We start from the raw sequence: 12,797 nt of genomic DNA, 5'->3' as shown, positions 1-12,797 counted from the left end.
CAAGCACAGTGCAGGGAAGGGAACTGAGAAGGGAGGGCATCGCTGCAGCAACCGAGAACTGAAAGCAGTCACCGCAGCACAGGCCAGTGCTGAATGCTACCGCAGGCTTGGGTATCAAGAGAGAAAAGTGAATGCATAAAAAGAAAAGCAAGCAGCTCCAAGATTGCTAAAGGGGTGGAGTCTGGAACAAGGAGCCAAATGCTCTTCCTTGGTTGAAGTGGTACAAACAGAGCTGTAAATAAAGCCTTCCAAACTCAGATGGAAAACTCTGCTTCTTCCCGTGTGCCCAGGAAACCATGTGATTCACAGTACAAGAACAGAAATTATCGTGTGTAGGTACAGTCTCTGACTCATGATGGTTGGGCCTAGGATTTTTCCACTTTATGGTGGTGCAAAATTGATATACCTTGAGTAGGCACTGCACTTGAAATCTCTTTTATTTGAAGGTCAGAGCTACAGAAGGAGAGGTGGGGTGGGGTGGGGGTCCTCCTTCCACTGGTTCACTCCCCAGATGACCGCAACCGCAGGAGCTGCGCCCATCCGAAGCCAGGAGCCAGGAGCTTCTTCCAGGTCTCCCATGCAGGTGCAGGGGCCCAAGGACTTGGGCCATCTTTTACTGCTTTTCCTGGCCATAGAAGAGAGCTGGATTGGAAATGGAGCAGCCAGATCTTGAACCGGTGCTCATATGGATGCCAGTACTGCAGGAGGCGGCTTTACCCACTACGCCACAGCACCGACCCCAAAATTTCTAAACTGATTCTTTTTCCCAGCTCCTGATGTTCAGCACAAGGCTCTCTCCCAGTGGTGGGAAGCAGTAGCTTCCTGTCAGTGTCCCAGTGGCAAGGCTAAACAACCAATACTCTACAGTTTAATCTACCGCTACATTATGTTTCAGCAGTTTACATGAATTAAATGGATTTTCATCTTAACAGTATTTTCAATTTACCATGGGTTCATTGGACATAACCCTATAGTAAACTAAAGAGTACCTGTGTACAGGGTGGATCAGATGTAATTTAGAGACACTACCCACATCCATTCTTACCCAGGTACATTTGTAAGTTAATTCTGTACCCACCAACTGCCAACTATGGGCCACATTTTGTACTTGATTTAAGTTTAATCCATTTTTTAGTACCTAAACTTTCTTTTTGAGAACTAGTGAACAAGCAGGTTCATATTACACAGATTTAGAATATATACATTTTACTGCCCATGGCTGGTGAGAATCTAACCCACTCTCTTCCTTCGCCGTCTTCATGGTGGTAAGGTTCAAATCAAAAGGCATCCAATTGCAAAGCCTGTCCATACTGTTGCATAACCTCTCCCCAGCTCAATGACCCCGTCTTACAAACAATCCAAGTGTCATAAAGTTGTGAAAAATAGATTATATAATTAACTTACATAAAGCACTTTGTGCCCAGAATAATCTAGGCATTCAGTGCATGCCAGCTAAGATTTTCATCCATTGCTACTGTTCCTAGTAAACCTAACAAAACCCAAAACCTGGGCTCATTGGAAGACCAGCTCTCATCATCCTCCTAACCCATTTATCCTTCCAAGGACATATTTTAAGTATTTATAATTGCTTTTCAGATTGGTAACAATTTCCATTTCACAAATTGACTTTTCTTACAGCTATGTCTAAAGTCCTCTCTAAATGGTTCTTAAATATATTAATTATGCAAAATTTCTCACCTGACATATGAAAAGGCTAAGTTTCCAAGTGACTTCAGAGTAAACGGAGTGCCAGTTATTGAATATCAGTCACCTCCCATCCAGTATTAACACTGTGGTTATTTGAAACTGGGTCAGGAGCCTGTCTCCAGAAGTGAGGCCCCCAAACACTTTCTGAGGTAAATGGGCAGGCATTTCTGCAAGCAAAAAGGTAAAGTGCCCCGTGGGACGTGGGGTGAAATGAAGGATTGATAGGGCACTCTTGCAACTATATTTCACTGCCTTTAAAAAGTCACTTAACCCTTGCAGCCCTTTGATGGTGCTGACAAGAAAACGAAGCCAATCTCTGAAGGTATTATGAGATGAGGATAGTGGTTGAATAGCACTGTGGAAATAAAAAGTTAACTCCTTCCAGTAGGTTTCTCAGTCAAGAATAAAAACAGCTTTAAAAGGATCAAATAAGTGATCCCCTGTGGTGGTGGGGAAGCCTGTAGGTCAAGTTAATATTACCAACAAAACTGCAACTATAATATGAGTACTTGAAAGAACAATTTGAGTTTACTCAAATTTTTGTCCTTAGAAGGCAATAAATAAGTTGATCATTTTGACAGGTAAGACAGCCTGAGGTGCTCTGAACAGAAATAGGACACTGTCTGACTGAATGCTTTCATCTGAAGATTTTTTTTCTTTTATCCACAACACTGCTTTGAATTCAAATGACATTTGTTTTTTTATAAGTAAAGACATAAAAGAATCCCCCATTTTGTTGCATTTGTTTGCACTGGTGTCCAAGGAGTTTTCCTTGAAATAGCAGGATCCAAAAGCCCCACTAAATTGTCACAGCTGTGTCATAGGCAAATACAAGATCAAGGTCCATCCAAAGCTATAGTAATGCATTAATGGCTCTTCTAAGAAACCAACAGAGCTTTTCTCTTCACTCCATTCCTCCTTCCTTCTCTACTAAAATTTGTCCAAGGAACACAGTGCCACAGAATCTGTGAGGACTCCAGGGACAATTTAATTAAACACAGAGTGGAACTGCTTTCATTTGTGGACTGCTTTGTAATTTTCCCAAAGCATTTTCACATATTGCACATGAAAGAATATAGATAATGTATTTTATAGCCAAGGAAACTGACATATAAAGAGTTGAATGTCTAGTTCTCATTCATGATAATATAACATTATGTTTACCCTTGTAAATCCATAAACAGAATCATCCAACCAATGGCAATAGACATGCAAAAATTGGTTACAAGGTGGGCAATGGAGGCAGTTTTAAAGACACTACTTGGTGACTGGAATTGAGTCCTTCTGATTTGAGCTTCCTGCTAATGTGCCCTCTGGGAGACAACAGCTGATGGCCCAAGTACTAGAATTCCTGCCCTGTTTTTGTTGTTGTTGTTTTTTGTTTGTTTGTTTGTTTTTTGTAAATTGAAAATGTGGTGGCGCCTGAGTTGCGGTGCAGTGGGTTAAAGCCCCAGCCTACAGGGCCAGCATCCCATATGGGCACCAGTTTGAGTCCTGGCTGCTCCACTTCTGATCCAGCTCTCAGCTATGGCATAGGAAAGCGGCAGAAGATGGCTCAGATCCTTGGGCCCCTGAATCCACATGGGAGAACTGGAAGAGGCTCCTCGCTCCTGGCTTTGGATCAGCTCATCTCCGGCCATTATAGTCATTCGGCGAGTGAACCCAGCAGATGGAAGACCTCTCTCTCTCTCTCTCTCTCTCTCTCGCTGTCTTTCAAGTAAATAAATCTTAAAAATGTTTGTTTATTATTTGAAAGGCAGCATGATAGAAGACACACACACACGGGGGGAGAGAGAGAGAGAGAGAGAGGGAGAGAGAGAGAGATCTTAAATCTGCTTCCCAAATGGCTACAACAGTCAGGGCTGGGTCAGTGAAGACAGGAGCCAGGATCTCCATCTGGGTCTCCCAGGTGGGTGGCAGGAACTCAAGTTCTTGAGCAATCATCTGCTGTTTCCCAGGCACATTACCAGGGAGCTGGATCAGAAGTGAAGTAGAGGTAGCCAGGACATGAATTAGCAGTCTAATGGATCTCCCACTCACATAGGAAATCTATATTAAGTTCTCATTTTGTAGTTGCAAACTGGCCTGGTCCTAGCTCTTGTGGTTGTTTGGGGAGTGATCTTTCTCGGTCTCTCTGACTTTGAAATAAATAAAAATTAACGAAAAAATAACAAAATTATCTGCAGATTGCAAATAGAAAATTTGAAAATACTGATGTTCCTTGCTTTATGTTGGGGTTACATCCCACTATCAGTGGAAAATGTCATTAGTAAAAAATGTGTTAATAGTCTTCACCTCCAAACATCCTAGCACAGCACCACAGCCATAGCAGAGCGTCAGGTTGTGTCCCTTCATGATGGCATGGCTGTCTGGGAGTTCTGCTTGCTGCCACATGCCAGGATCTAGACAGAGGATCACATCACACAAGGCTAACCCAGGAAAAGATCAACATTCAAAATTTGAAACAAGCTTTCTACAGAATGTGTATTATACCTTTAGCACCACTGTAAAGTAGAGCCATCATCATAAGTTGTGGGTCATCTGTAAGGGTAATGGGATCATATTTTCATAAGATTTCAGAGAAATTTATTTCTAATATCAAGGGCTAAAGATAGGATGATGGCCGGCGCCGCAGCTCACTAGGCTAATCATCCGCCTTGCGGCGCCGGCACACCGGGTTCTAGTCCCGGTCGGGAAGCCAGATTCTGTCAAGGTTGCTCTCTTCCAGGCCAGCTCTCTGCTGTGGCCAGGGAGTACAGTGGAGGATGGCCCAAGTACTTGGGCCCTGCACCCCACAGGAAACCAGGATAAGTACCTGGCTCCTGCCATCGGATCAGCACGGTGCGCCGGCCGCAGCACGCTGGCCGTGGCGGCCATTGGAGGGTGAACCAATGGCAAAAGGAAGACCTTTCTCTCATCTCTCTCTCTCACTGTCCACTCTGCCTGTCAAAAAATAAAAATAAAAAAAAAAAAGATAGGATGATATTACACTGAACAACAATGTGCTTGTGAAAATTTGACTTAATTTCTGTATTTTCCATGCTCAAAACCATCTCCATTTTTTCTGAGAATTCTTCCTTTTGTAATGTGAGTGTGTTTGATGACATTGTCATTGATGATATAGGAGATATGAAGTTCATTCGTTATGTTTAAAAATATTTGTATCGGCCGGCGCCGCGGCTCACTAGGCTAATCCTCCGCCTAGCGGCGCCGGCACACCGGGTTCTAGTCCCGGTCGGGGCGCCGGATTCTGTCCCGGTTGCCCCTCTTCCAGGCCAGCTCTCTGCTGTGGCCAGGGAGTGCAGTGGAGGATGGCCCAAGTGCTTGGGCCCTGCACCCCATGGGAGACCAGGAAAAGCACCTGGCTCCTGGCTCCTGCCATCGGATCAGCGCGGTGCGCCGGCCGCAGCGCGCCGGCCGCGGCGGCCATTGGAGGGTGAACCAACGGCAAAGGAAGACCTTTCTCTCTGTCTCTCTCTCTCACTGTCCACTCTGCCTGTCAAAAAAAAAAAAAAAAAACAACAACAACAAAAAAAAAAACAAAAAAAAAAACAAAAAAAAAAATATTTGTATCATTTGTATTGGAACCAGAAATTACCCATGTCTTTCACACAAGAACTTCAAATTTTATATAGAAAACATTTGACACAAACAAGCTAAAGAGGCCAGTTCCAGGCGAACTCTATGCACCTAAAAACACAGGAACATTATCTGCCAGTGACCACAGTTGTGCCAAAATCAGGATTTTAAGTGTTCACATACCCTCAGATATGCCAAATATCTAATATGATATACATGTATGTGATTAGCTACTGAAGTCATAATTTCAAAAGCATTATGACAAGAACAGAGAAGAGGCTTTGTGAGGAATAACATTGTCTATTTGTAACCTTGTTATACAGACAGCTTGCTTGTGAATCTGCTGTGCTAGGAGCCATGTTGATCATAATCTAGCCATATAATAAAAAAAATTAAGTGAGGATGAAAACCCTCCACAAAATGTTCACATTGTTCTCAGCATTTTCTTGGAAGTTGTATACCCATATTGTGCTAAGATATTATCTCAGAAAATTCATTCACAGTGTTTTTGTATACAACACATAGGATCTCTATCACACACATGGAAATGATTCTACAAGGTCACTGCATTTGTGAAAAATGGAATTAAAAATAAACTTACTTTAGTACCAAAAAGTTTTGAAGTCCCTTCACAGTCTTTTCATAATGCTCATTGATTTTCCATGAACTTTTTGAATAGTCTTTTCATAATGCTCATTGATTTTCCATGAACTCTTTGAAAATCCCATGTGACTTAATACACCTAAGTACTATTTAGATTCTATTTGGTATTTAAGGTATGGAAATCCAAGGGTGTGATTTGATATAATCCATAATGAATCAATGACAGACTCCAACAACTGGCATAGGGAATTATTTTAGACTTTTCAATGTGATGTGCAACATGCTTCTTGAAAAAATAAATCATAGACACAAAAGTATCTCAACTTAGAATGAATTTTTGAAAAGTTCTGCCTTCTCTGTCTTCATGTTTTATTGAACTCATCTCTTGTGAAGTAAGGATATTTCTGGAGAAGATTCCTCCTCCTTTATCCACCCAGTAAACAATGTTTCACCAAGTTATTGCTTTTGGGTACCTAATTATTTTAATGCTACTTACTCCTCTAGGCCACCTCCATCAAACCAGATCTCAGCTATCATCCATAGGACACTCCCAACTCTCCCTTTCCAACACAGAACTCTCCTTTGATCTTGAGTCTCCATATCTAACCCTTAGACACCACAATCTGAATGCCCACATGTGTACCTCAACACACTTGCACCACAGAGAAGTCACAGAGCCCTCCCCCAACATTTCAACTTCCCCAGTATTCTCTAAGTACCACCAACTGCCCTGTTGTGTTAGGAAACTGGGGACTACCTTAACCTTTCTCTGTGGTATAATCTTTCTTGGCAGCTAGTGAGACCCTCATCATTTTCCCCTTGGAGTGCCACAGCAGCCTCTAAATTAGTTTTCTTACCTCTAACATTTTGCCCCTGAAATGTGCCTTTCACACAACCAACAGCATATTTCATTCAGAACAGACACATTACCAAATTAATTCTCTTCCTTATACTTTCAGTGGCTCATCGAAACCTCCACAGTGCTAAGTCCCCCCATTGATCACAGATCTCCTGAAGAGAACCCTGGTGTCCAACCCACTACCCCAATTATCTTCTGTGCAAGTGCCAGAACACAGGAGACCTTTCTGGTGCTTACAAATCGTTGAGGGGTCTCTCTGCTTTTGCTTCATCTATTCTTTTTCCCAAAAATAACCTTTTCACTGATATACCTCTGTGGCAGAAGAGAAAGGCCATGGCCAATACCTTCGTAACAAAGGCAGGTTAACAAGAGAAAAACATAGCAAATTTAATTACGAAGTTTTGCATAATATGAAATAAAGACCCAGGAAATACTATATTTTTATGCTTAGGTTTGATGAAGTATGAAAAGCCATGTACAAATGTGACTGGACAAAAAGCATGTAATGTAGTGGCAATATACCAGGAGAACGTAGCAAGATTCATTCATCCACATTCTTCTTGGCCTCTTTGTATAACATCCCTCCCCATTGGGTATGGGGCAGGATTCCTTAAGAATGAGGGGCTTATGATTTGTTTTCAGGAAGTGGGTCAGAGATTGACCTTTCTAGGTCTTAAGTCTTGCTTTGGGTAAGAGGAGTTCTAATTTCTATGACCTGCTTCAGAGGGAAAAAATGAAGAAGAAAGGATAATGAGAGAAGATAAGACTTGTTGCTTCTGAGATCCTTCCAATATCCTTCAGTTTAAAGTACATCATAGGCCAATGTGTAATAGTTTGAGGTATCACATTTTGAGTCTCAACAAAGTTTATTGGGAAGTACCCTCAGAATAAATATCTGTTGGAGGGATGTCTGGAACAGCAGTTAAGATACTGCTTTGTACACCCTCATTCTAATCAGAATGCCTGAGTTGGAGTCCTAACTCTGCTGTTTATTCCAGCTTGTTGGTAATGCACATAGAGGGAGATGACAGGTAATGTTTCAACTACTTGGGTCCCAACTATTCATGTACCTGCCTCCTGGTTTCAGCCAGTTGCGATTGTGAGCATTTGGGAAGTGAAGTAGCAGGTGGAAGATCTCTTTCTATATGTCTCTATTTATATCTCTGCCTGTATATCTCTCTATCTTTATACAAAAAAAAAATAATGAATCTATAAGCAAGTTAAACAGTAGGACTGCGCAGAGGGGAGTGGAACAACAGATGATTCCAAATTGAGACCTGCAGCTTGAATGAACCTCTAACACTTTCCCTCCTTGAGGCAGGAGGACTGGGCTTTTAATTACCCACTTTCCTATTTTAAAGTCATTGGATGCCAGTGTGTCTATCTTCAAGTGCTATAGCAAATTATCATAGATTAGGAGACTTACACACAAACCTTTCTTTCTCTCAGTTCTTGTGGCTAGAAGCTCAGGAACCCATAGTTCCAGCATGTTAGGGTTTTGAGGCATGCTCTCTTTTGGGTTGCAGGATGTGGATTTTTTTCAGTTTATTTTTTATTTCTTTGAAAAACAGATGGAGAGAGTGAGAGAGAAGCAGAGAGAGAGATCTGCTATAAGTTGGTTCACTTCCTCAAAATGCCTGATGAAGAAAGGGACTCAGTTTGCATCAGCTGTGAACACTCCCAGCATCTAGGGAAAAAGATTTCTCAGTTCTGAAAGGAAGTCTACATGATTTGCCACAGGATCCACTACCCTTTGCCATTTGCTACTCTTTATTTAAGGACCTCAAACATTGCATTGCCTCCTCCAAAAAGTCCAGAAGGTTTGCAGACATCCCCTGGGTCACAGGTAAATGGTCTCACTGAATTGTCCCATAAGCCTGTGCCGATCTCCATCATTGTGTCACTCTGTCATATTGTAATTATCCACACAAATGCATTCTGTCACTCTCATAATATTGTGAACTTTGAGTACAGGACCTTTTCTTTCCCAACACAGAGCCTACCACACATCAGGAGCTCCATATAGGTGGTTGAAAAAGTGAATGAGAATATGCTTGACCTTGATTTATGAAGTCTTTGGCCTTTAGTGAGTGTGTAGTTTTGAGACAAAAATGGCTTTTCTAGTGCATTATGAGAGGCATTAAAATTAAATGTTAAGTATATTCTAAATGTTCTAACAGTTTACTTTAAAAACAACAAATATTCAAGGTAGCCCTTGTAATAACATGATTCAAGTATTTATGTGTTAATATGTCCACTCTAGTGGGAAACGATATCTATGGAAGTGAAACACACACACAACCAAATCTCAGTGTGTCCATGCTGCAGCCCATCATGACAACTTCCAACGCTTATAAAGATTACAATTTATTCTTGGCATTTCCATTTCCCTCTTACCAAAGTGAAGAATTCAAAAGTGTGAAGTATTCTGTAGAACTTTAATTTAAATCAATAGTTTCATATCCTGTTTCAAAGCCTTCATAAAAATACAGAAGAAGAGGCCAGCATTGTGGCATAGCAGGTAGGGCCACCGCTTGCAAAGATGGCATCCTGTGTGGGTGCCAGTTCATGTACTTTATGCTTCATTTCTGATCCAGATTCCTGCTAATGTGTCTGGAAAGATCTGGGAATGCAATGGAGGATGGCCTAACTGCTTGGGCCCCTGCCACCCATGTGGGAGACCAGAAGGAAGCTACTGGCTCCTGGCTTTGGCTTTGCCCAGCCCTAGCCACTGCAGCTATCTGGGGAGTGAACCAGTGGATGGAAGATTCTCTCTCTCTCTCTCTTCCTCTCTCTCTCTCTCTCTCTCTCTAGCTCTGCCTTTCAAGCAAATAAAATACGTCTTTAAAAAGTGTAAAAGAAGTCTGACATCCTCTTCATATTTTTTGCCCCTTTCTGATGAAGAGGTTCTCAGATTAAAAAAAAAAAAAAAAGTGAGACAGTGCCATGAAGGGAAGAGAAAGAAGTTATTCTTGAAGCTCAGCGATTGAGAGCTTTTCTATTTTCCCACAAACATACTGAGATGGAGAGTAAATGATAAAGTGAAGCCATGCTCTTTGTTCCAAAACAACGAATTCAAGGCATAGCTCTTGGAGGAAATGTAGTCTGGAGCAATGGATCTTGAGGAAGGGAATGCTTTGCTTGTGATGTATTACAAGCTCTCTCCTTAGCTAGGCTTCCTGCTGCTTTTTGTTATATACCTCATCTCCTGCTATGTGGGCAATAACAGCTCTAGTTAGTTTTTCTTCAACTGACTAACTGTATTTAGACAGAAGAAAGACAGAATCACCTAATTATAAATGTTTAAAGGCATTATTAGCTACTTTGCTTTTCCAAGAAAAACTTGGAGTTGAGTGTTCTCAATGGGGACTCATGGAATCAGGGTATTATTCCTGGATCAGCTGATAATTTACTTACAGTATGTGGACATTTTTCAGCCCTCTAAGCTAGAAGTTTTTTTTTTTTTTTCTCTATTAAATAGGGAAAGCTTTAAAAGGGGACTTATTTTCCCTTTATTTGAAAAGCATATACAGTGAGAGATATAGAGACACACAGAGATTTCTCATCCACTGGTTACTCCATCAAATGCCCAAACCAACAAGGCCTGGACCAGGCTAAAATCTGGAGCCTAGAACTCAGTTTTTCATCTGGATGTCAGGGACATCATCTGCTGCCTCCCAGAGTCCGCATTAGCAGGAAGCTGGATTGGAAGCAGAGGAGCTAGAACTCAAATCAGGTAGTCCCATGTGGGAGGCAGGTGATCCAAGCAGCTTCTAAACAGCTGCCAAATGCCCTCCCCTTGAATATATGACATTTTTAAAAGATTTATTTATTTATTTATTTGAAAGTCAGAGTTACACAGAGAGAGGAGAGGCCTTCCATCTGCTGGTTCACTCTCCAAATGGCCTCAATGGCTGGAGCTGAAGCCAGGAGCCAGGAGCTTCCTCTGAGTCTCCCACATGAGTGCAGAGGCCCAATGACTTGGGCCATTGTCCACAGCTTTCCCAGGCCATAGCAGAGAGCTGGATTGAGAGTGGAGCAGCTGGGTCTCAAACCAGTACCCATATGGGATGCTGGCACTTCAGGCCAGGGCGTTAACCCGCTGCACCACAGCACCAGCCCCGAATACATGACTTTTAATGTGTTTTTCAGGTTCAGATTCAAGAAGGGTTATGTTAACTGTTGAGGCCCTGAAACCAAATTGCCTGGCCCAGATTCTAACATATCCAGCCCTTCCATCTGTGTAATCTTGAGCAAGCAACTCTGGCTGTACAGTTTCTTCATTGTAAAATATGGTACCACTAATCTCTATCTTATTCTTATCAGTGTGCTGTATTAAATATGTTATTATAGTAATGAATGTAATACTCATTAGCCTATAATAACTGCTGGGTAATTTTTCTATTATTATTAGCCTGTAATCTATAAAGAGCATGGTAATACCCTAGTTTTGTTTCCAGCATGGATCAAATCATGAGGGATTTTCTTCACTACCATATAAAAAAGTCAATATACTTTATCCCTATTCATGTGTACGTAGGTTGTGAAAGAGAATTCACCAAATGTGGATTCTACTTGCACCATCTCTGGGGAGTCTTATAACCACCTACAATTCTGTTACTCGATTACCTTTAAAAGATATGTATGTATATATGTGTGTACGTGTCTATCTTTTTTTTTTTTACCTAGTTATAAAATAAATACAGATAATAGTGAAAATTTACCAGAAATGACTAAAGTTCCTGGATTATGTCCTTCAACCGCAACAGGTCCAGCATCTATAGACATCATATTACTAAAAGAATTGCACAACTCACAGTAGCCAAGTGTTAGCAGGAGTGCCAGAAAGCAGTGTGTTCCATTCTGAAATTACACGCTTCTTGCTCATGCTGTTTTATTTGTTTTAAAGGTTAAACTTTTTGCTGCCCTTAAAATGTCATGTGTCATTCTTTGAAAATCATATTTGAAAAATGCTGAATTTAGGATTTTATTTCCATACAACTTACCAGTGGAAAATGAAAGACAGTCATTCTTTACATTCTGTTCTTTTAGTGAAAGGGATCATTTAGAAACAATAGCATCTACTTTTCTGAAACAAGGGAGTTATTTCCAACCTTGGGCTCTGATGTTTGAGAATAAGCCAAAAACTTAATGGGCTTTCCTAGAGCCAAGAACTATTTGAAGAGACGTCTGAAATCAAAAGACAAGAGAAAGGGGTAAAAGAGAACTTCTGCAATTGACTTTTGCTGGAAGAAAAAATAAAAAGGTGCTCAAACTGTGGCCTGTTGGGAGTTATTTCAAATCTATCCAAACAACAAGTGTTATTCCAGTGACATGTAAGAACCTGTTGAATTCCGAATGTATCCAAACAGCCCTCTGGGCCGAAAGAAACAGGTAAACCCGTTTCAACTCGTCCTTGTAAGCATTTCTGAAAACATACCTCCAGAAATAATGACGTATTTTAGCAAGTACTATCCTTCCTTTTTCTGAAACTATTAAGTTATAACAAGCTAAGTGCATATACTCTGGATTAGTAATATGCTATTTTCAAAGTCAACAAGCTTCTTAATTTGCACGAATTTCTGTTTTCCCTTGGAATAAACATATTCTGGATGTTTCCCAGCACTCTCCTGCAAACACATCTCCTTCTAATTACACTTCTGAAAGAAATGGTGGCTCCACAAGTTCAATGCAAAGAAAAGAAAGCTGCTATTATTCCAGGGGTGGGGTGGTAGGATTCTATTGGAGCACGCCTTAAGATATTTCTGCTTTTGTGAATACTAATTTTCAGCTGGGGCACAGCTCATTAATTTTCTTTCCCCCTGGACAGTTGAGAATTATAATATTTTATATCAGCACTATCTATGCAATGCCATTATATTATAGAATCACGGAATGTTAATGCTTAAGGGAGCGTCTCATCCTCTAGTCCATATGTTTAATTTTACAGAGAAGAAAACTAAGTTATAAATAGATTAAAATTTTTATGGCTTAATAAAGAATAAAATGTGGAATTCAGATTTCCTAACTTTCTCTTCTATGGTCTTTT

The sequence above is a fragment of the Oryctolagus cuniculus genome, chromosome 3 (assembly GCF_964237555.1).
Source record: "Oryctolagus cuniculus chromosome 3, mOryCun1.1, whole genome shotgun sequence".
NCBI classification, from domain to species: Eukaryota; Metazoa; Chordata; class Mammalia; order Lagomorpha; family Leporidae; genus Oryctolagus; species Oryctolagus cuniculus.
The sequence above is the reverse complement of the archived record's forward strand: the minus strand, read 5'-3'. Positions refer to the sequence as shown.